The following is a 20,911-nucleotide window of genomic DNA, read 5'->3' as shown; positions in this document are numbered from 1 at the left end:
AATCCATGGTGGAGGCATTAGTCTATGAGGTTAGCAGTGCTGCCCTGCCCTGCATCCTTCCGACTGGGTAAATTAGGTAGAGGAGGAGATGGTCCTCTCAGACTTTCCACTCACTTGCCCATCTGTTCCATTCATCGGAGTGGCATCGCCCCAAAGGATTCTCCGTCTGGGGTGAGTGGGGTGGGTCTCACAAATCCTCTTCCTGGCTGTTCGAGGAGGGGAGACTGTCCCCATCAGAATCTGTATCCATCACCAATAAAAGGCTCCCTGAAGAGTCTCCCACAAGGAAGTAATTCCCTGAGAGCTGCAGGGAAGGGAATGAGTATTGCAAATTCAGAAAGGAGCTCGTCAGCAAGCAATAGAAATTCTAGGCTCGATCCCGGAAGGGGCAAAGTGCCCACAACTGCCACTGATGGTGCTCCACACCTCAAAGAATTGGGCACTCTTAGAGAGTCAGCTTGTGGGTCTGTGACGCACACAGTGAAACCTTGACCCTACTGATTATTTTGGAGAAGCTTCTCTTTTTAAAGTGCTAAATTCTGCTCGGAGCATCCTGGGTGCAATTCCATTGCACTCGATGTCAGTGGGGTTGCTTCAGTGTAAGTGAGAGGAGAGTTTGGCATGGATGTATGTCAGAGTATAAAGAACATAAACTCAGGTGTCTGAGGAGATAGGGAGATTTCTATGCAACATCACCATTCTCACTTGCCAATGACATGCATGCATCAAACTAATGTTTTTCAAAAAGTGATGGAAGAAGAAAACCCAGTGACTGATACGAGTCGACGCTCCCCCTACGGGTCTTTCGTCAACAGATTCTTTCACTCTCACCAGTGAAAAAGGCAAGTTGTTATGTAGCAGAAATACCCCAGTAATTTATAGTGGATTTCCAGTCTTCCCCTTCAGGGATACTTAACAGCCATTAGTACCACCTGTTCTCCATGCTGGAGATCGTATTTACAACCTTGTTCATCATTTTTAATGTTTATGGAGGGAGGAATGAAAAAGTCTAAAAAATAGAGATGCTCCTTTGGATTCGTCATGCTCACTTGTACATGTGAACATGAAGCAATTACTGTGTATCCCAAACACTAACTGTGCCGCGGACAGCCTTCCGACAAGCAATCAGTGTCTCATTAGAGAGAACCGCTCACGCCTGGCCAGACAGACAGATTCCAGGCATAAATCAAACCCTAACATTGGAACTGGAGCTGCATGAGCCTTTGAGTTAAACTAACTTCTCAAATGGGGAGGAAAAAAAATCCAAACACCTACAGAAGCCAGGCAATGAAATAAAGCCAATAGGTCAGGTGGAACTGGTTCAGCCAGAACTGATCCTGGCCTTTTTGCCTACAACTAAGTGGAATCTTTTTGAGATGAAAAGATTTAAAATTCTGTTATCATTTTATTTGCTTGGTTTTATTGTAATGTTCATTCACCTCAGCCCTTTACAGTCTTGGATGAGACTGGAACTGGGTGTACCAAAATAATAGCAAGAAAACTTATTCACACACAGTTATTTCTTGTTTAGCCATGTGCAGGGGGTTAGACTAGATGATCACAATGGGCCCTTCTGGCCTTAAAGTCTATGAGTCTGTGAGTTTAAACCAAGTTGTACTGAAAATTTCAGCTGATCTTGCAAGTTTCCCATCACGCAGGAATCTAGATCCATGTGGGATAAGGACACGAACTGTTAGGTGTCTACCCAAGTGGAACCAGTAGTCCTGTTGAAATTTGCCCGGCTTTAGTTAGTATGTCACCATCATCCAGTGATGTAGTGTCACTGGCTGAGAGTGTTAGGCAGAGTGACCCCTGCAAGTACTCACAGGAACTCTCTGTGGATTTGGGTGGGCAGAACTACAGGCTTAGTGGAATTGTTTGCCAAACGTGTTTGCAAATCAGGTAAGTCACTGAATTTTGAATTCTACCCAGTGGTATGCCATTGGAGGAGCTTGTTGTGGGAATGTGGAGCAGGAACACATGAAACAGGAAGTTTGATAACATATAAAGTTCTTTATAAATGATCAAATGGAAATGGTTGTGCAATGTAGTGATTTCAGGTCAAAACACCAAAATTCATCTGCAGTGTTTATGTGACTCTAGTTGAGAGAATTGCCTCATGCATTCCAGAATATGAGTAGGAACTCTACTGTAAGCAGTGTAAAAATGCAGTGTGCAGAATGCACATTGTATACAGGCAGGAAAATAGCTCTTCCTAGGTCTGATATACACTAGCAAAGTTTGCAGGAACGATTTCCCACCAGAGCAGCTTCAGTAGTAGTAGCAATGGAGGAAGCTGCAGTGAAGACAGGGTGCAGGTTTTTTTTACTGCCCCTGTACTCCAGCTTTACTCAGTGCAGGGTTAGATGACAGAGGTAAGAACATGGGAGTCCTGCCTTTACTGGCGTTTCCAGTGTTGCTATTAACAGTGGAGCTGGAGCTATGAAATTTGCTAGTGTAGAGGCATCCTTTTGGGCTTGCAGAAGAGTAAAGTTTTGGTGGTTTAATACCTAGGCTGTAATTGTCTTTTGATTACAACGAAGGTGCATTGCACTCTGCGGTCTGTTATACTCTCTGCTACTGAGAGTGTAAGTAGGGTGGAGTGAAACTACCCAAAGTATTTTTGCCCCTTTTGCCAAGTGGTAGTAGATTTTGAGGCCTTGCAGATTGGTTTCCCATTGGAGGAGAAATCAGCCCTGCAGAGTCTGGGTATTGTCCGAGTGCAGCTTGTTTTATTTATTCTGTATACGCTGACCCTGGAGCAGGGGATGGTTACAAATGGAACCTAGCCAAACCCCTCTTCCAGGAAAATCTGGAGCAACGCCAGAGCCAAATTCCCAGGACGCAACTCTGTCCTAAGAAATGACTGGAGGGAGTAACAGCAAAGCAGGCTGCAAACTCTCTGGCTATTTGTGACAGCTTCCCCAAAAGGAAACTACATCACAAAAGGAACAACACAAGGCCTGTCTCCAAAGACTGTGCGCTACTTCCACACTAACAAAATAACTTGTAAACATATGTGTAACCGCACTGCCTGGTGATTTCTGCTGAAACAGTTTGCATCTGTGACACTGGAGAATTTTCAAGGATGTTTGGGAATGGAGGGATTCTAACCTTGGTGAAAACAACCCATTTTCTTTGACACATAACTTTTGCTGCCAATCAGGTGACATTGTACCCTGAGCTGAATGAAGATTTTTGTTCCAAATTTGTTCCAGGACAGTTTTTTATTTTCATGTTTTTTAAAGACAAGGGATTTATTCCTGGCCTTTTATTTTCACTAGAACTAGCCAAACATTCAGAATGAGTCTACACAATTTTCTGACGGGTCAAAAGAGGATCTGTGAGAACTACACTCTATTACACCCTCTTTAAGGAGATAAATACACCCCAAATGAGAAACAAACACCTGATTGTGCAACAACCCATACTCACAATGATGGGCACTTATTCACGTGCCTAGTGTCATTGGAGTCCTTGGGTCTACTACATGAGGGACGGTTCTGCCATCAAGTCCTAAATTTGCATATATGCACCTATGCACACTCACATGTATACAGGACTATACCTGTAACTGATATGAGTGGCCATTCAGTGACCCAGGGGTTTACATCAGTGTCACTGGAAACATTGGACTGAGACTCAGGGTTAAGGTAAAGGATTAGCAGCCTTCATTTAATAGCCCTTGCCTTTCTGACTCTGGGATTGCTTAGCTACTCCAGACAGAGTGTTGTGTTTTAGCTCTGGGTCTTGCATAAAACCCAGGATGGATTATTCAGGGGCTGTGTCTGCTTAATTTGTTCCAAAGAGCTGGAAAGGAGCATAGAGCCATTATGACAGCACTCAGCACAGACTCGTTAGCAACTGGTGAGTTACAAACTAATCCCATTACCAGACTGTTACATTTTATTACTGTTACATTTAAGGGGCTTTGTTCTAGTACAAAGCCCCTTATTTATTCTGGGCTTGCCTCTGATTGCACTTGCACCAACTTTCATCAGAGTTACTGGTGTGATTCCTTTGACTTTAGTGTAGCTACTCATGATTTACTCTGGGGTAATGAAGGTCAGATGAGTCTCTCTACTGGTACCAAAGGAGTTCGATACAACTGGATCTGGGTTTTGTTCCCTCAGCGGTGGCACATCAAAGAAGTACATAAAAGAAATCTATGTCTGTCTGTCGAACTTAATCTAGTCTGTCTCCTGTATACACATTCCTAAAGCACTCATCATCACTGTACTCAGGATGACAGGGCAAACCATGAAACAAGAAATTAGTCCAGCACTGGGTATAGTTCAACCCCAGACTTAATTAACTAAGTGGCTCATCTGAAACTCCTATAGGTCCCAGTTAGTGAAGTCAGATCTTCTAGTCCTCACAGATGTCTGTCCATTTCTTTTATTTTTTTAAAACCCTGCAGTTTGTCTCCTGCCGTTGCCTTTGCTCTGGGTGTCTGGTGTGCTTGGCATTGACTTGGTATGTGAGCCCCTGACAGCAAACATTTCCACCTGTCAGGGCTTATATCAATACATGTCTTTTAATCTTCCCCTTCTCCAAGCTGTCTCTTTCTTTCCCCACTGCTAGGAAGGGGATGACTGGGAGGGAATAGACTGTTTTTGTGCACTTGATCCAGTTCTGTCAGAATCAGTGGTCAGTAAATTGGAACATAGCTGTCCAGTAAGCAAGTTTTCCGATGAAAGGTTGCCATATGAATGTGGGATTTGTCACACCAGATTAGACCATTGGTCCTTTGCATCCAATATAGTGCCTCCTTGGTAGCCAATGAGTGGCGCTTCAGAGAAAGATGGAAAGAAACTACTGGGCCTAGTCAATAGTTTGGTGTAGTACATGGGCCATCCGTAGAAGATGCTGTACTGTGTAATGAGGTGGTGTTTACCCTGTGAGCTTTCCAGACTAACTCCAGGGTTCCTTACTCAAGCTTTACTCAGCCCTTCCTCAGAAAAAACCTTCAACTGAAGTCCCTGTGTGTTATACCTGATTAGAGACTAAGGAAAATATGAGTAAGAGCCTTGAAATTTGCTCTGTATATATGTGATCAGCTTATGCCCTATAGCATGAGCTTTGGGAGATTTGGTGGAGTAATTCATGTGCAGTAGCGGAGTATCTAAGGGTAAGTCCCATGTAATGGCAGAAATAATACAAAGCAAGTGCCTTGTAAATACATGGTACTGAACCCCCACTCCCTCGCACCTCTGCTGTCAGCAGCACAAATCAGCTGGACAGTTGCCCTGTTAGGATAGCCAATGATTACCCCCAACACAATGATTTCCGCCTTGTGTGGTACAAACCCATGTAGCAGCTCTGTGCCTTTCCAGACTTTCCCTGTGCCCTGTAGTTAGCTCAGACCTTCAGGAGCTCCCAGCTGGGAAGATGAAGTGCCGACACATGCTTCGGACATCATGTTTTTTTGACAATAGGTTTCATGCCTCGTTTGCCGTAAAACCGATTAGGTTTTAGTCAATGCTCTGAGTAGCTTTACATTTGTCATGGCCAAAAAGGGGATGGGAATTGTGACTATTTGCAGCAAGTTCAAGAGAGAGAAAAAAACTGTTACAATTTTCCACCTTCACCTTCCCTACACTCTGGATGGATGGGGCTGGTCTCCCTTCCCTTCTCCTCCTCCCTCCAGCTCAGGTTTGCAAGTGTTGCCTATGTATGGCAGGCATGCTAAGTTATTTTTGAGAGACACCTCTACTATGCCAGGGCTGGCATTTGAGTCATTGAGCCTTTTTGCTAAGTCAGCAATGATTCATCTCATGTTCCTCCATTGTCTCTTACCTTTCTGCAAGGGAGCAACTGTATCCCCCACCCCAAATGGCAATCATTTCTGCCTCTGCTGTTAATAAAAAGAAAAGGAGGACTTGTGGCACCTTAGAGACTAACCAATTTATTTGAGCATGGGCTTTCGTGAGCTACAGCTCACTTCATCGGATGCATACTGTGGAAATTGCAGAAGACATTATATACACAGACACCATGAAAACAATACCTCCTCCCACCCCACTCTCCTGCTGGTAATAGCTTATCTAAAGTGATCATCAAGTTGGGCCATTTCCAGCACAAATCCAGGTTTTCTCACCCTCCGCCCCCCCACAGACAAACTCACTCTCTTGCTGGTAATAGCCCATCAAAAGTGACCATTGTCTGTTAATGGCAAACAGAAAGCTTAATAACGGCACCTGACCCCGGTCCACTTCCAGCTGTGATTTTCTCAGCTCCTATATTCTAGCCAAGAGTGGGCCAGGTTATGCTGGGAGCACAAACACCTTCCCCTGCAGCTCCCTACCCAAGGAAAATCCAGGGTGCTGTGGGAAGCCGTTTGTGATTTAGTAGGTAGAGCTCTGTCCTTTAGGGTGACCAGATGTCCTGATTTTATAGGGACAGTCCCGAGTTTTGGGTCTTTTTCTTATATAGGCTTCTATTCCCCCCCTTCCCCCCCTTGTTCCGATTTTTCATATTTGCTGTCTGGTCACCATACTGTCCTTTGACCTGTACTGAACTAGTGCATCAGCATGATGATAGGGGGTGCTGGTGGAGGTGCCATCTTTTTACTGAGACATACAACTAAGATCCTGACCATTCAGGGGCATTAAAGACCCTATGGCATTTTTCATGAGACTAGTTTCTTGACTCTGCACTTTTGGACAAATTCCACTGTGGCTAAATGCATTCAGACCCCTCCCATCCCCTGAACATCTCTGTAAATAGAGACGTTTCCCTTCATTGCTCAGATGTTGGGTCGATGAGTGCTATGCAATTGCCAGTAGCTTTAATTAAATTCAGCGTGAAATGCTGTGCCGGGTAGCTGGTACAGAATTTGTTGTGAAGAGCAGTTTCTTATTTAAAAATACTGGCACAGTTCTTTGCCATGTGAGTTGACCTGAATATATGCTCTGAGCTGGTCCCTCACTACCCTGGCCAGCTAAGGCTGGAAGCACTGGAAAGGCCCCCAGCCACTAGGGCCATGTATCACTCTCCATTGACCTGCCTCCCCAGTAGGAGAGGCATACACTCTTGCCTTATGGGTAGAGCCCTACCAAATTCACAGCCATGAAAAACGTGTCATGGACTGTGAAATCTGGTCTTGTGTGCTTTTACCCTATGCTATACATATTTCACAGGGGAGACCAGTGTTTCTCAAATTGGGGTCCTGACCCAAAAGGGAGTTGCGGGGGAGGGGGTCCACAAGGTTATTTTAAGGGGGATTATAGTATTGCCTTCCTTACTTATGCGCAGCCTTCAGATCTGGGCAGCTGAAGAGGGGCGGCAGTTAGCCGGGAACCCAGCTCTGAAGGCAGCACCCTGCCAGCAGCAGCACAGAAATAAGGGTGGCAATCCCATACCAGGCCACCCTTACTTCTGCACTGCTGCCTTCAGAGCTGTGTGGCCGGAGAGTGGCAGCTGCTGACTGAGGGCCCAGCTCTGCAGGCAGCATCCTAGAAGTAAGGGTGGCAAAACCATACCATGCCATCCTTACTTCTGCACTGCTGCTGGCCATGGCTCTGCCTTCAGAGCTGGGATCTCGGCCAGCAGCCACCGTTCACCAGCTGCCCAGCTCTGAAGGCAGCGCTGTCACCAGCAGCAGCGCAGAAGTAAGGGTAGCAGTACTACACCCCCCCCTACAATAACCTTTCAACTCCCCCACAACTCCTTTTTGGGTCAGGACCCCTACAATTATAACCCTGTGAAATGTCAGATTTAAATAGCTGAAATCATGAAATTAACAAAGTTTAAAATCCTATGACTGTGAAATTGGCCAAAATGGACTGTGAATTTGGTAGGTCCCTACCTGTTGGATCTGCCACACTGCCCATCCCTGGCATCCAGGAGAGCAAGCCTGCACCCTGGGCTATTGTATGGCAATGCAATCTGAAATGAGAAGCCATCCCTCCCTCCTGCTCACCCTGTAAACTGCAACATTCCTTTTTTGTATTACAAGAGTCCAGGCCCATTGAATTCTTTGGAAGGTCAGCCAAGCAGCACTGCCTGTAATTAATACAGTTGGTATTCCAACAGACTTCATGTAGGTGTCCACTGGTGGGCCATTGTAATACAGCAGCTTTTCCTCCCCTTGCTTGTTTTCATAAAATCCTATTGATTTTTTTAGATTAGGAAATAACCTGCAAGCTGTGTATCCTCAGTGATTGTCATCAAACACCAGTCCCAGATGTGCCAGGGAGCGTTCAGATCCTACACACCTGCCCCAGAGGTAATTAATTTATCAAATAACATCTAACAAAAAAAAAGGAATGAAATGGAAGAAATCAAAGCTGGGTACTTCAAACTCACACGGAAGCTCTGCTTGCTGATGTGTCTTGATGAGGTTGTTCAAGTTACCCATGTGTACAGACTTGACTGGGGCTACAGATAATGAACTCAGGTATTTCCAGCAGATATATGGGCTCCACATCACCTTTTCTGCGGTGGACCTGCTGTGAGGCATATTGGTAGGATCTTATTTGTTAGACATTTTCATATCATTCACTTGTATCTGTGTCTGCACTAACTAGTGTAACAATGACTAGAGCTCTGAACCCTCATGCTTTAGGGCATCAGATGAGATATAACAGCCATAGTGACCATATAAATGGTCCTAGGCAGATATATAAAAGCTGATTGCTACCAGGGGTCAGGAAGATTTAGTGACCTCTCATGAAGGAGTATTACCCAGTGAAGTGCATTATGGGGGATTGTAGCAAAGTGAAGACTCACCGGCACAGTGGCTCCTGCTGGTCATCTTGGGAATTAGCTCTCTCCAGCCTTCAGAGCACCCTCTGCAGGCCGGTGTCTTGCCTACTGCTGGCCCCATGTCCCTCCCAGACCCCGGGGCCCCTTTACCTCAGGGTTCTGCCCCAGCAGTACATCCACTCTGTGCATCTCCCCTCCCAGGGGAACCCTGACCCTCTACCACCACCTTGCCTCAGTGGCTACTGCCAGTCATCATCTAGCCCCCCTCACTGGGGTAAACTGCAGTCCATAATGGCCACACATCATTGGCAAGGGGTTAGGACCTGCTGCCTTTGCCTATCCTCAGGCTGCCCCTCAGCAGCCCTAGTATCTTTTCATAGGCTTTCCTCAAGGTCTGCAGCCTGAGGGTTTACCAGGCTGGAGCTCCCCATTCCCATTCCCATTCCCATTCCCATTCCCATTCCCATTCCCATTCCCATTCCCTCTGCTCTAGGGCTAGAGTGAGACTCCTCCAGCTCCTGGCCCACAGCCCCTTTATAGGGCCAGCTGTGGCCTGATTGGGCTGGCCACACCTGTGGTCAGCTACTCCCTCAGCTGCTTTCACTCCTTTTCCTCAGCTGCAGCCCTCTCCAGGGCAGCTTTTAACCCCTCCAGGGCAGCTGCCCCACTACAGGAATATATGCTGTCTTCTGAAGCATCCTTCCTAGGCTAGGATAGCACTTTAGATGGAACAGAATGGGTGGTCTTTTCCAACGGGGAAGGATGAGGCATAATGGGCTAAATGGGCCATTGGTGTATACTAGTGCAGAAGGCGATGGGATTTCAGACCAAATATACCATTTTTCTTTTCTGCTGTGGAAGGAGGCAGGGTAAAGGACTAGGTAGCCTATCTGTCTACCATTGCTGGTGGAGCAGGAGGCATGAGACCAGTTTATATTGACCATTGGTGTTTTCTTGTACAGCAAGAATTGACATTGCAGACTAGATGGACTATTAGACTCTTGCAGTGTTGTAGGAGGCAGGACACCACTTTATTGGTACTATGCTTGTTATCGCTTGGACCCTTTCTTTTCAGCTGCTACGACCACACTCAGAGGAAGGTATAATGGTGAACAGTGGATGCGTGGAATGGAGAGGGAAATCCTCCTGGGTTTTGTAAGGTTGGCATATTCTGGCTGATTGGACATGGTGAGCAGCATGGATAACTACCAGCGACAGACCACAAGGTCTTGGTGCACATGTGTTTGCATGGGGTGCAGTTGAAAATGGAGATGCCTGGATTCCAAGATGGACTCCAGAGGCACGTGGTAGTTAGGGGATTAGCTGAGTCGTCACACTGGTGTGTATTGGAATAGTTCCCCTGTGGGCACAAGAAATGCTGCAGTGAGGGGGTGTCTAGACAGGAAAGTACTGAGAGGAAACTCACTCCCATCCCCTCCGAAGAAAGCACATTTCTGTGAAATCAGAGAACTTATCCTCCATACTCCCTAAGTAAGTGGTTCTGTTTATTGTCATTGCCATACAGGATGACCTTTAATTTATCCATAGGTCCCAATGGAGTCTCCAGAGAAAGACAATCATGTAAGAGAAAATTAGATTGGTCAAGAGTCCGAGCACCCCCAGTTCCCTGTGGGCTCAAGAGGTAAACATGGAACACTAGGGATGGGACCAGAGCACAACATTTTGATCTGGATTTGAGACATTTCAGCATACAGGATTGCCAGCTCCAGGGCTCAGGCCATGAGCCCAATGTCAGATGACCCAGCACTAGGCAGCAAACAGAGAAGAATCCAAAGAATGCATGAAGCCAAAGTGTGAGGCCATGTGGATCATAATCTCTCCCCAGTCTGTCAGTGGCATCAGATCCTCCCACTCTCTTCCTGTACAGCAGCAGCAGCAGTGCATACACTTACACTGACAATAGTCAAGGCCCATGGGACTGTCGGCTCCTTCTAGTCCTACACTTTGTCCATGAAAGTACTTCCTAGTGTCCTGTGAAGACACTATCTTGGGGCCCGATCTTTCCCAGGACCAAAAGGGCACAATCTATGCAAATGGAGGGAGGGATAGCTCAGTGGTTTGAACATTGGCCTGCTAAATCCAGGGTTGTGAGTTCAATCCTTGAGGGGGCCATTTAGGGATCTGGGGCAAAAATTGGGGATTGGTCCTGCTTTGAGCAGGGGGTTGGACTAGATGACCTCCTGAGGTCCCTTCCAACCCTGATAGTCTATGATTCTATGAAATTATGCAGACAACAAGCTTAAGGGTGCACCAAAGAGCTCTGCTGTTGTTATACTCACAGCCATAAGCCTGCTTTCAGCGGGATCAGCTCACTGCAGCCCCTTTTGGGGTGGTGCCTTGCAAGCAAATGTGAGGATGACAAAGCCACTGGTGCCTTGGTGACAGCAGATTACTGCTACATAGGTCATTAGTGGGTGTGGGGGGGGGGGTCAAGAGAGCCTAGCAGGGCAAATGAGAGAGTAGGCGATCAAAGGAGGGAGAAAGAAAGAGAGATTTGTAATTTAAGCTGGTGAGTTGCATCTAAAGGAAGTTATTGCCTAGAAGGAAAGGGAGTGGATGAACAAAGTGTCATATTTGGAGTTGAAAGCTGGCATTGAAACAGCATTTTAAAGCACTCCAAAGCCACCTATGCTGACATCTCAGCTGCATTGTATATTCTGTCAGAGGCTCCAGCTGCTCAGTGTATTGTGACTCTGACTCACACACAGACCCTGACCCTTGCTGCCACTCTAAAGATAGTTAAGGGAGAGACATGCTGGAGAGAGAGCCTGAGACAGGGAAGAAATATGAGCAGGTTGTTCATTGCCCGGCACATACATACACACATATATGAGTGCACACGCATGCACACGTGTAAACTGGCTCACACACCCCCTGGAAATACTTACGATCATATCACAAGCCCTTTGGAGTTATTAGGATAAATTGATTTAAATTTAACCTTGGCACAAAGGCGTATAAGAATTGGGCTGAAGTGGAAGTAGCACAGTAGGGATGGAAAGCCACAAGTGAAATGAGCATGTTAGTATTATGTTCTAGTTTTTATTTGTCTGCATCCCAGTAGAAATGGGCTCAAATCAAAACTGCAGATCCAAGTAGTTGGAGCCTGTGGAAAGCTCAGCTCTAGATCCAGATGAGGAGCTTCACTTTGTGGCCCAAGCCAATCTGTAGTACTGAACAATTCATCATGAATGTGGGTCTCTAGTCCAGAGAGGTCCAAGAGCATCAGCATCAAAGTGCATTGGCAGAGCTGTGCAGGAGACACCCTGGACTTGAATGGCAGTGCTGCAGGACAAGACTGAGGTGTGTTGGCACAGCTGTGTTTGGTGGGGAGATGGGGCTAAGAGTGAGATGGTAGAGGACGTTGCAGGCTGAGGTGCGTTGGCAGAAGTCTGTGGAAGGACCTGAAACTGGAATAGTAGTGGTGACTGCTAATGAGGACTGCAGGATATTGGAGAGTGAAACCATGCCTGGCCCTACTTACTAGATGAGAAAACAATTTGGTTTATGTTCTAGCATCTCCCATCATCCAATCCTTTCTGCATGGGACTCCTCCTCCCCTTTGATGAGAGACCCACTTATTAGTGAGAGTGCAGAACTGTCCGGCACATGGGTGCTGAAAAAACGAACAAGCCAGAGTGTAAGCCCATTGTCAGGACAGTGCAGGAGAATACACTGCTACACAGCTGTGCCCCCCATTCCTGATTCCATTCATTCCAGTTAGAGCTCTTGAATTTACACTGATAAAAACTTAATTCCTGGAAGGCGAAACTGAAGTCTTAAAGCAACAGATGGCTGTTTTATGGTGAGTCTTTCAAATATGTGCTTAAACCATTTTTAAAATGCACAATCAGTGGCTTTATCTAATGCGCATTATACACCTATTAGACCATAACAGCTTCCCCTTAAGTGTTAACAGGGTGTTACTGCCTTAAATCCCTATCTTGGTGTGAGTCACAGTGTGAGGATATGGGCTTCAGAGGAGGAATAAGCAATAGAAGCAGTTGAATGCCAGGAAAAGACAGATTCTGCTTTCAGGCCAATATCCTGAGTCATAAGGAATGAGGGGGAGAATACCGAGCATCGCTTTTGAATCTATTTGTCTCTCTTATCTGTCTGTTTCATCTGTCAAGCCCATCTGACAAATTTTTATATTACACCCATCACTGTGGTATCTTATATGGATTTGGGATTCTCTCTAAAGAGGCAATACTATAACATCCTCAGTAAAATATCCACATCTCTTTAAAAGATAGAAGACGATTTCAAGTCAAAGTGTGAGTAAACCTTATTTAAAATTACACTGTGTTGCTTCGTCCTCTTTTTAACTGCAGGGGGCGCTCAACAATTTGGGTAAAGCATTGGCATCTGGATTTATCTTGTGAGGCCTTCCCTAGCATTTAATCTTATTTCTCATTCTCACACATTATTATTTTTCAGCTGTGAATAAGTGAATCATAAGAACGGGGATTGCCATAGCAAATCAGTGCAGTGGTTCATCTGGTGTAGTGTCCTTATCTCTGACAGTAATCAGTATCCGAGGCTGCACAGCAAGGTGCAAGAAATTGCCATAGCGGACAGCTGTAGAGTTACCTGCCCCTGTGGGAAATTTCTTCTTGTCCTCTGTTAGTCAGTGAGTTGTTAATACCCAGAAACATGAGGGTTTATAACCTTTCAAAATAATCTTAATAATGAAACTGTGGATATTCTTTTTCGAGTGATGGTCCCTGTTGCATTCCACTGTGGGTTGTGCACGCGCACCACGCATTCGGGGCTGGTGAATTTGAAAGTGGTGTCTGTTGGTCCACGCATGTGCTCTGGTTCACCTTATGCCTCCAGCTGAGGTGATAAAGTGTGGGGTGGACCAACCATCTCTCCAGTTCCTTCTCACCACTGCATGGTCCAGGTTGGAACCTCCAGTGTCCACAGCTTCAGCTTCATTCTACAAAAGAAGAATTATCTAGTTTGTACATAGTTTAACCATTTTAACAGTCTTAGTAGTGTTAATAATTTTACAGTTTAGTGTTTTTAGCTCTTTTAGTTTTAGATTAGTCTCTTGGGGGGCATCACCCCCATGTTCCATTTGGCTATCAGACTATGCCCAGGACTCCTGGCTTCAAACTCTGTGCTTCCTGACCGTGGTCCTTCTCGGTCAGTGATGACTACCAGCACTGCCTGCACTGCTTTGGGGAAGCCCACATCGTGGCAAGGTGCAGTATGTGCTGATCGTTCCCAGGCTGTATCTGAGAAGGGTGGGAACTTTGTATCTGCAAATACCTCATGGAGAAAGCCATGAGGCTCCAATTGGGACACATTCGCCTCTCCCCATATGTCAGCCTGATCCAGCGACTCCACCTCCTGCTGTGAAGTCCGACTCTGGTGCGGGAGAATCTAACCCCTCAGACCCAGTGGCGCAGCTACGTGGAGTGAACAGGGGCAGCAGGCATAAAAAAAGGTGCCACCCGCTTGTACTCACCGGGCGAAGCTCTGGGTCCTTTGTGGCACTGAAGGCCCCCAAGGACCCAGAGCGAGTAAAGGCCTCGGCTGAGCCGGAGTGCATGAAGGCCTGTGCCGCCGAGGAGCCGGAGCGCGTGAAGGCCCCCGCTGCCGAAGACCCGGAACACCACCAGGTGAGTAAAAATTTAACAAGGAGCCACTTGTGCTCAGAGGGGGAGTGGCCGCTTCCCCCCGCTCCTCCCTTGGCTACACTACTGCTCAGACCCCATGGTGGGGTCTTGTTGGGAAGCCAGAAAGCAGTCTTATAAGCATGATACTAAGTCTTCCTCCAAATCCACTCCATAGAAGTCAGACTCAGCTCTGAACAAAGCCATCAGTTCAGCCCATGAGGACTTAGTACGTCCAAATCCCAGAGGCACGACAAGAAGGACCATAAGCATTGGGCTCCATCAGTATCGGAGCGTGTTCCATTGGTACGGTCATCCCCAGCTCCTTCCAAACTGCGGGATCCATTGGCATCAACAAAGTCTAATCACTGACAACTTCAGATACCATCCTCCTTGTTGGCTCTGGTGGCTCCAACAAGCAGAACCCTCCTCACACTGGGGAGATCTGATTCCATCACTGCCCCACAGGACATTTGCACTCTTCCTGATCCAGAATCCCTTCCTCCATTGGGGCCCTCCATTTCCAGGGGGATAATATCACCTCTGAGGGAATCAACCATTGGAAGAAGTTTATCACCTATTCCATATGCAGAATACATCTCCCCTCCAATGGCACTGATGGTACTGCCACTGGAACTGGAGTCAGCCTTCTCTTCATTGGGAGATTCTGAGCCACCTAGTGAACCTTTCTTTCCCTACCCTATGGGTCCTCCACCACTCAGAAGACCTGCACTGGTTTGGGACCAACCTCCGCTGCATCTAACTCAGAGGCACATTGCGTTCCCTCTAATTTTTGACAGGCCGTGTGTGCAAAAAATTTCTTCTGTGCAAATTTTTGACAGGCTGTGTGCGCAAAAAATTTCTTCTGTGCAAATTGTTGTGCTTCTACGCAAATTTTTTTGCGCGCAGTGTTTTGCCGTGTGCACAGGGTTTAGAATCTATGTACGCATGCACACCCGCACAGCTTAGAGGGAACAGTGACCACTGGTACCCCATGCCATGGGCACCCCCACAAACACCTATCGACCCCTCCTACTGGCTATATTGGCAGATGTGGGACCTGTACCCCCCTGCAGAGTTGATCCGATTTGTTAGGGAGTCACCCCATGCCTCCTCCGTAAGAGGACACTCAGATCTGCTCCCAGATCTGGCAGAGGAGGAGGAGGAGCAGCATTACGCTACAGATCCAGTGGTTCTGCCAGAACCAGCAAGACTGCCATTGTCATCCCCGGATGAAGCGCAGACTATTACATCTCCTTCCCCCCTTCACCCCTGCTGCTCCTCCCCCTGGATGACTTCAGGCAGTCCCAGGACTTTCTCCATAGAGTTGCTGGAAAGCTTCAGATTCCTCTAAAGGAGGTCCAGGACTTCCCCCATAAACTCTAGGAGGTCCTCCACACATCCAGTCCCTTCAGAATAGCTCTCCCCATTAATGAAGCTATACTGGAGCCAGCTAGGACAGTTTGGTGCCCCCCTGCCACCTGCACTCCTACCCCCAGAGGGGCAGAGAAGCATTATTACATGCCAGCCAAAGGAGCAGAATTTTTATTTCTTACTGTCCATTCTGCTTCTGAAATGGTGAGACAGCAACATCCCCAGTCTACTCCTGCTGGTAACAAGGGAAAGCACCTGGATCTGCTGGGGAGAAAGGTCTTCTTACGTTCCAGGCACCAGTTCAGGATGGCCAATTACCAGGCACTAATGGCTAAATATGATTTCCTGAACTACGCCAAGTTTGCGGTGTTTACTGGCAGCCTTCTGCCACAGGACAGAGCTATTTTCAAGCTCAGATAGATGAAGGCAAACTGATAGCCAGGACCGCTCTCCAATCGACCATTGATACTGCTGCTACCTCCACTAGAGCTATGGCTACTGCCATTGTCAGTCAAAAGAAAAAAGAACCGGTTAGGTGGGTAAGGTCATGAACCTTTCAGCTACTGTGCAGTACACAGCAGAGAGCAAAATGTGGTGATGCTCCATCACAAGTGTGAGTGGCAGCTGTGCATGGGCACAAGTAAGTTAGCCTGCACACTGGACAGGAGTGAGTCTCAAGACCCCTACCTGCCTGTTTCCTTGTTCTCAAGATCATAGGGTTAAAAGTAGGTGGAGTGTGGGTGCCAATTAGATAGGTCTGAAAAGAATGGGCTTAGGCATTTAGCTGAGTGCTCCTGTGTGGGCCTCACTGGCACTGGTCGGCAGAGTGATGAGGAGGAACAGGAATAGCCTCATTATTACAGAACCAGGCTCCTGCTCATCTCTTACTTTCACCTGGCACTTACTCTGTGCCTCCTTGTGCAGGACCAGACCTGGTATTGCAGCAGATGCAGGGCCCTGGAGAGTAGGGCTTGAAAGCCAAAGCTGAAACCCGTGTTTCTGTCAGGCTCTTTACTGGCTGTACTGGGAAATGTGTCTGGCCATGCCTGACACAGCACCTGAAGAGCTAGCAAAGCTGAGAATGTTCTTTTCAGCATCTCTGTCTATCTGCCAGTTTCAGCTGTGTCCATGATCACGATCTGTGAAGGGATGATCCTCACTGGCATCAGGGTTCTGCAGACTCTGCAATCACACAGCTTTCACTCACTCCAAAAACTTTTCAGAAGCTGAATGCCATGGCACATGAGCAAGAATTCATTGGTCAGGGGATAAGAAGCCAGGATCCTTCAGAGGATCTTCCCTCTTCAAAGCATCACTTTTCCCACTTCTCATTTCAGGCACCTCCATGCACATACAACATATCCTTGAGTAGCCAGCTAGTGGGAAAAAACAGTAGAAAAAGATGCTTATTGAAACTTCAGGGACGTTTTCCCCTGCAGGTATGAAGGGACTAGCCATGAAAGCAGGGTACCTGTTTGCATAGAAATCTCCAGAACCTTGTTGTGCCTGCCTCCCTTTCCTCTCTCCCTTATGAGATGCTGGGTTTGCGTGCTAAGAAGACTGCTGTTAACACTGTTTAAACAAGTCACCACACAAACAGCAAGCAGTGTCCTTGATCTCTCATTAAAAATGCCCTTGCCACCCGGTGCCATCAGCTGCAGGGCCTGCGATGCTAATAACTGGTATCCCTATTCTAACTTGGATGTCACATCGAAGGCCCTGATAGATTTTGTTTCTGGTTTTTTTTATTATTTCCCTGGGGTAGAGGTGTTGGGATGCCTGGAGTGGGGGAGGAATCCTAGACAAGATAGTCTTTCCCAATTGTAAGCTGTCCCAAACGGTGCATACAGTAGAAAGTTACCGACACAGAGATTGCAGCCTTTAGAAGATGGAAACATTAGCAAATGTCAAGCACGGAGGAAAATAACAGCCTAGCCAGGATCAGGATCCAGAATTATAATACTGCAGCCTTGTGTTCATTCCCAAAATTTATTCCAGGTGCTTAGTAACAGTTTACCATGGTTAAGAAGATCTCAGCCTTACTGCCACCTTCTTCCTCATTTGCACACCACTACTCACAATGCTGTTTGATTTTTTTGCCTTGAAAAGCACACGATGACTTTTTCTGCAGCAAGGTTTCTATTCCAGCATTTTTAAATGCAGAGGGAGAGTAACTTTCACCAGAAAGGGGCCGGGGGGGGGGGGGGGACGACAAGATCAAGTTTCTTTTTGTTTTTGAATGTGGTGGAAGGCGGGTGGGAAAATGGAATCATTCTGATGTGAGTCAAGGTCATTTCTGTACCCCCCAAATGAGGTGAAGGAAGATTATTCTGGAAGCATTGAAGGGAGCCATAAAGACCCAACACTCTGGTGAAACCCAAAGATCTGGGCCTGCTTCATGGAAAGGATATCACCTCAGATGTCAGGACAGAGCTTTAATCTTACCTCTTTGTCACTGACAGGCACCCCTAGCCAGTTTGCAGTAACACTGTGATGTCTTGCTGGCTTCAGAACAATGGGCCAGATCCTCTGCTAATGTAAATTGGCATAGATCCATTGATTTAACTGGAATTACAGGAGTTCATAACACCTAAGACCAGCTCCTGTATTTGCAGAAGCAGGCAGCATCCCCACAAACTAAATCTAGAATGAAGGATAGGTCCTGAGAACATTTACATGGAGCCCAAAAGATTCCAAAGTGTTTCAAAGAGCCATAGGAGATGAAAGCGCTCATAAGAGATACTCAGCACTTCACAGAATAGCAGATCCAAACTCTGCAAAGGATTAGCTAAGTCCAGAGCAGCTTCTGGAGTTCCCCACTGAAGTCAATGGGCCTGGACTTGTCCTATTTAACTCATTGGGAGTTTCGCCACTGACTTCAAGAGGAGTGGGGGACTAAATGGAGTTGGGGGTTCATAGCAGGTGCTCAGAACCTCTCAGGATTTGTGTGTGTACACACATAGATGGCTATAATTCATTGCACGCATTGCTGAAGTGCAGTCATTTCTGTGGAGGAACATAGCAGCACAGGGCAGCATTACACAAGAATTTGGGACAGCAAGTGAAGACTATTGTATTCCACTGAAACTATAAGAGGAGATTATGCGAAGAACATTAACCTTGTGGTCCGGGACATCTAGCGAAACCACCACTTACATCTCTACAGTGCAAGGTATGATGAATTACGGTGTGTCAATTCCAGGTTCATGGGGTAGGAAAGGAGATAGTGTGTACTTGCCCATGTGCTTCTTTTGAAAAACTCCATAGCACACTTTGCCAAGGAAGATCCTCCTCTGACCTTCAGAAACCCTCTCCCGAGTAGGCTAGTTCATCTGTGACTTTGAAAGGGGTGGAAAGCCTGGGATCAAAGGGACATTCTCCCTACTCCCACAATCAGAACTTGCTTGGTTGGTTGGCCAGAAAATATCATTGGAATTTGGAAGAGTGAACTTGTTAGGGAAATCCCACATCTCTTGGATAGTCTGTTTCAGTGTCCATCCCAGAGGGTAAGCGACCTTGAACGTGAGTGATAAGTTACCCTTCTTTCCTTCTCCCAGCTCTCCTGGTGCTGGTGTGGAGCTGCTATCTTTTTTTTTTAACCTGAAAGATTTTGGGGGATGGCAGGAAGAGGCTACCCATGTGTGCAGGAGAGAGAGCTGTCATTATCATGGCCTGCATACACAACTGAGTGGTTGACAAATGAATCTGCTTGTAGAGATATATCCCTTTGGAAGGCTTGACACATTTTTAATCCAGCTAAAGTCAGTACAACATGAGTGTCTATATCATCCTGTAAACTGCTTTTAGGATGTATAATTCAGAGTTTAATTATTCTTTGTGCATTTACCATGACACATACTGTCTTGAAATGGACAGGGAGGTATGATAGCTAAACTCCAGTGGAAGGTCTTAGTATTGCAGTCATTTCTTCTGCTTGAGATGTTATTTGCAGTATCTGTAGAAGTTTGTGATGCTACAAGTGAATCCTGGGAGTGCAAGTATCCATGGGAAACCTCCCCAAGCCCACTCCTCTCCTCCAGAAATGCCCTGTGTGCTGTAATGGCTTTGGAACGAGTGCATGGATGAATTCACCTCCATTTATCCCCCAGCAGGTGGGTCAAAAGTGGAGATTAATAGGATAGGAAATGTGTTTCTACTCTGCAGTCAGTAAAGGAAATTCACTGGAACTAAATTAATCATGAAACAGACACAAAGAAGAGAATAGATTAACAGGGAATTAACTCATTAATTAGGCTCGTGCCAAAGTTCAGAAAGAGAGTTTCTACCGAGATAACAACTCCTGAAGTCAGGATTGGTATGGGCTGCTCTAGGGGCATGCAGGTCTGTTCCCCAACTCCAGTTGGTTTCTCTCCAGTCCTGGATTTATCTGGCAATACTGATGTGCCAAAAAGGCTGGTAGAATTGGCACCCTAGTTAGCAACGTCTACCACTATATAAATGACAACAAAAGTGGTTCCTTCCCCATTTGCCTCACCACGTCAGGATTGGCAGGGCTAACTCCAGCATGGGGGCTCTTTCCACTGTGAGCAGTTGAAGCCTTGATCTTGCGAGTCCTGGTGTGGGGAGCAACAGCGTGTGTGAGATCGTTGTGTCCTTTGCAAGGGGGAGAGGCAGCTAATGCAGATAAAAATAAGGCAAAGCATATTGTCCTCCATGCTGTATTTCTCAGGCTCCCTACATGCACCCTCATTCCAATAAGGTAAGAAATGGGTGAGGGTGCAGGCAAGTCAGAGTGTGTTTCTGAGGAGATGAAGGTTTAAGTGTGATCCTCATCGTGCTAATGAGACATTTCGCTACATGCTCCTCTCTTGCGCCTTACTCCAGCTAGCAGGCAGGATTAATTTGGCAGCCACGCAGTAAAGCAGGATTAGATTCTTATGCATTCCCTGTCCTGACCATCATGTTTTACCGTGTGCTTCAGTGCTGTTATGAGCACTTGTGGTGTGGAAGATAAATCCCTCCGACTTTGTTATTTACCCAGATGTTATGGTGGTGGGAGCATAGAACACAATTAAAGAGGATCTCACTTGTGCAGGATTCTGGCATCCAATGTGCTGTAGCAGTGCTACGCAGACTCTGTTGCTGACCGGTGTCACCATGTTTTGAGAGTAAAGCGATCCTATGTAGCAGAGTGTGAACTACAGCAAACCAATGCACTGCAA

General features: G+C 46.6%; 1 protein-coding gene across 1 annotated transcript in view; it reads left to right on the top strand.

Moving 5' to 3' along the window:
* The window catches only part of AGBL1 (AGBL carboxypeptidase 1), a 380,933-nt gene that overhangs the window by 270,675 nt on the left and 89,347 nt on the right, over nt 1-20,911 (top strand). The gene's annotated exons all lie outside the window — the stretch shown is intronic.

Source organism: Natator depressus, chromosome 10 (genome assembly GCF_965152275.1).
Source record: "Natator depressus isolate rNatDep1 chromosome 10, rNatDep2.hap1, whole genome shotgun sequence".
Lineage (NCBI taxonomy): Eukaryota > Metazoa > Chordata > Testudines > Cheloniidae > Natator > Natator depressus.
The sequence above is the reverse complement of the archived record's forward strand: the minus strand, read 5'-3'. Positions and strand labels throughout refer to the sequence as shown.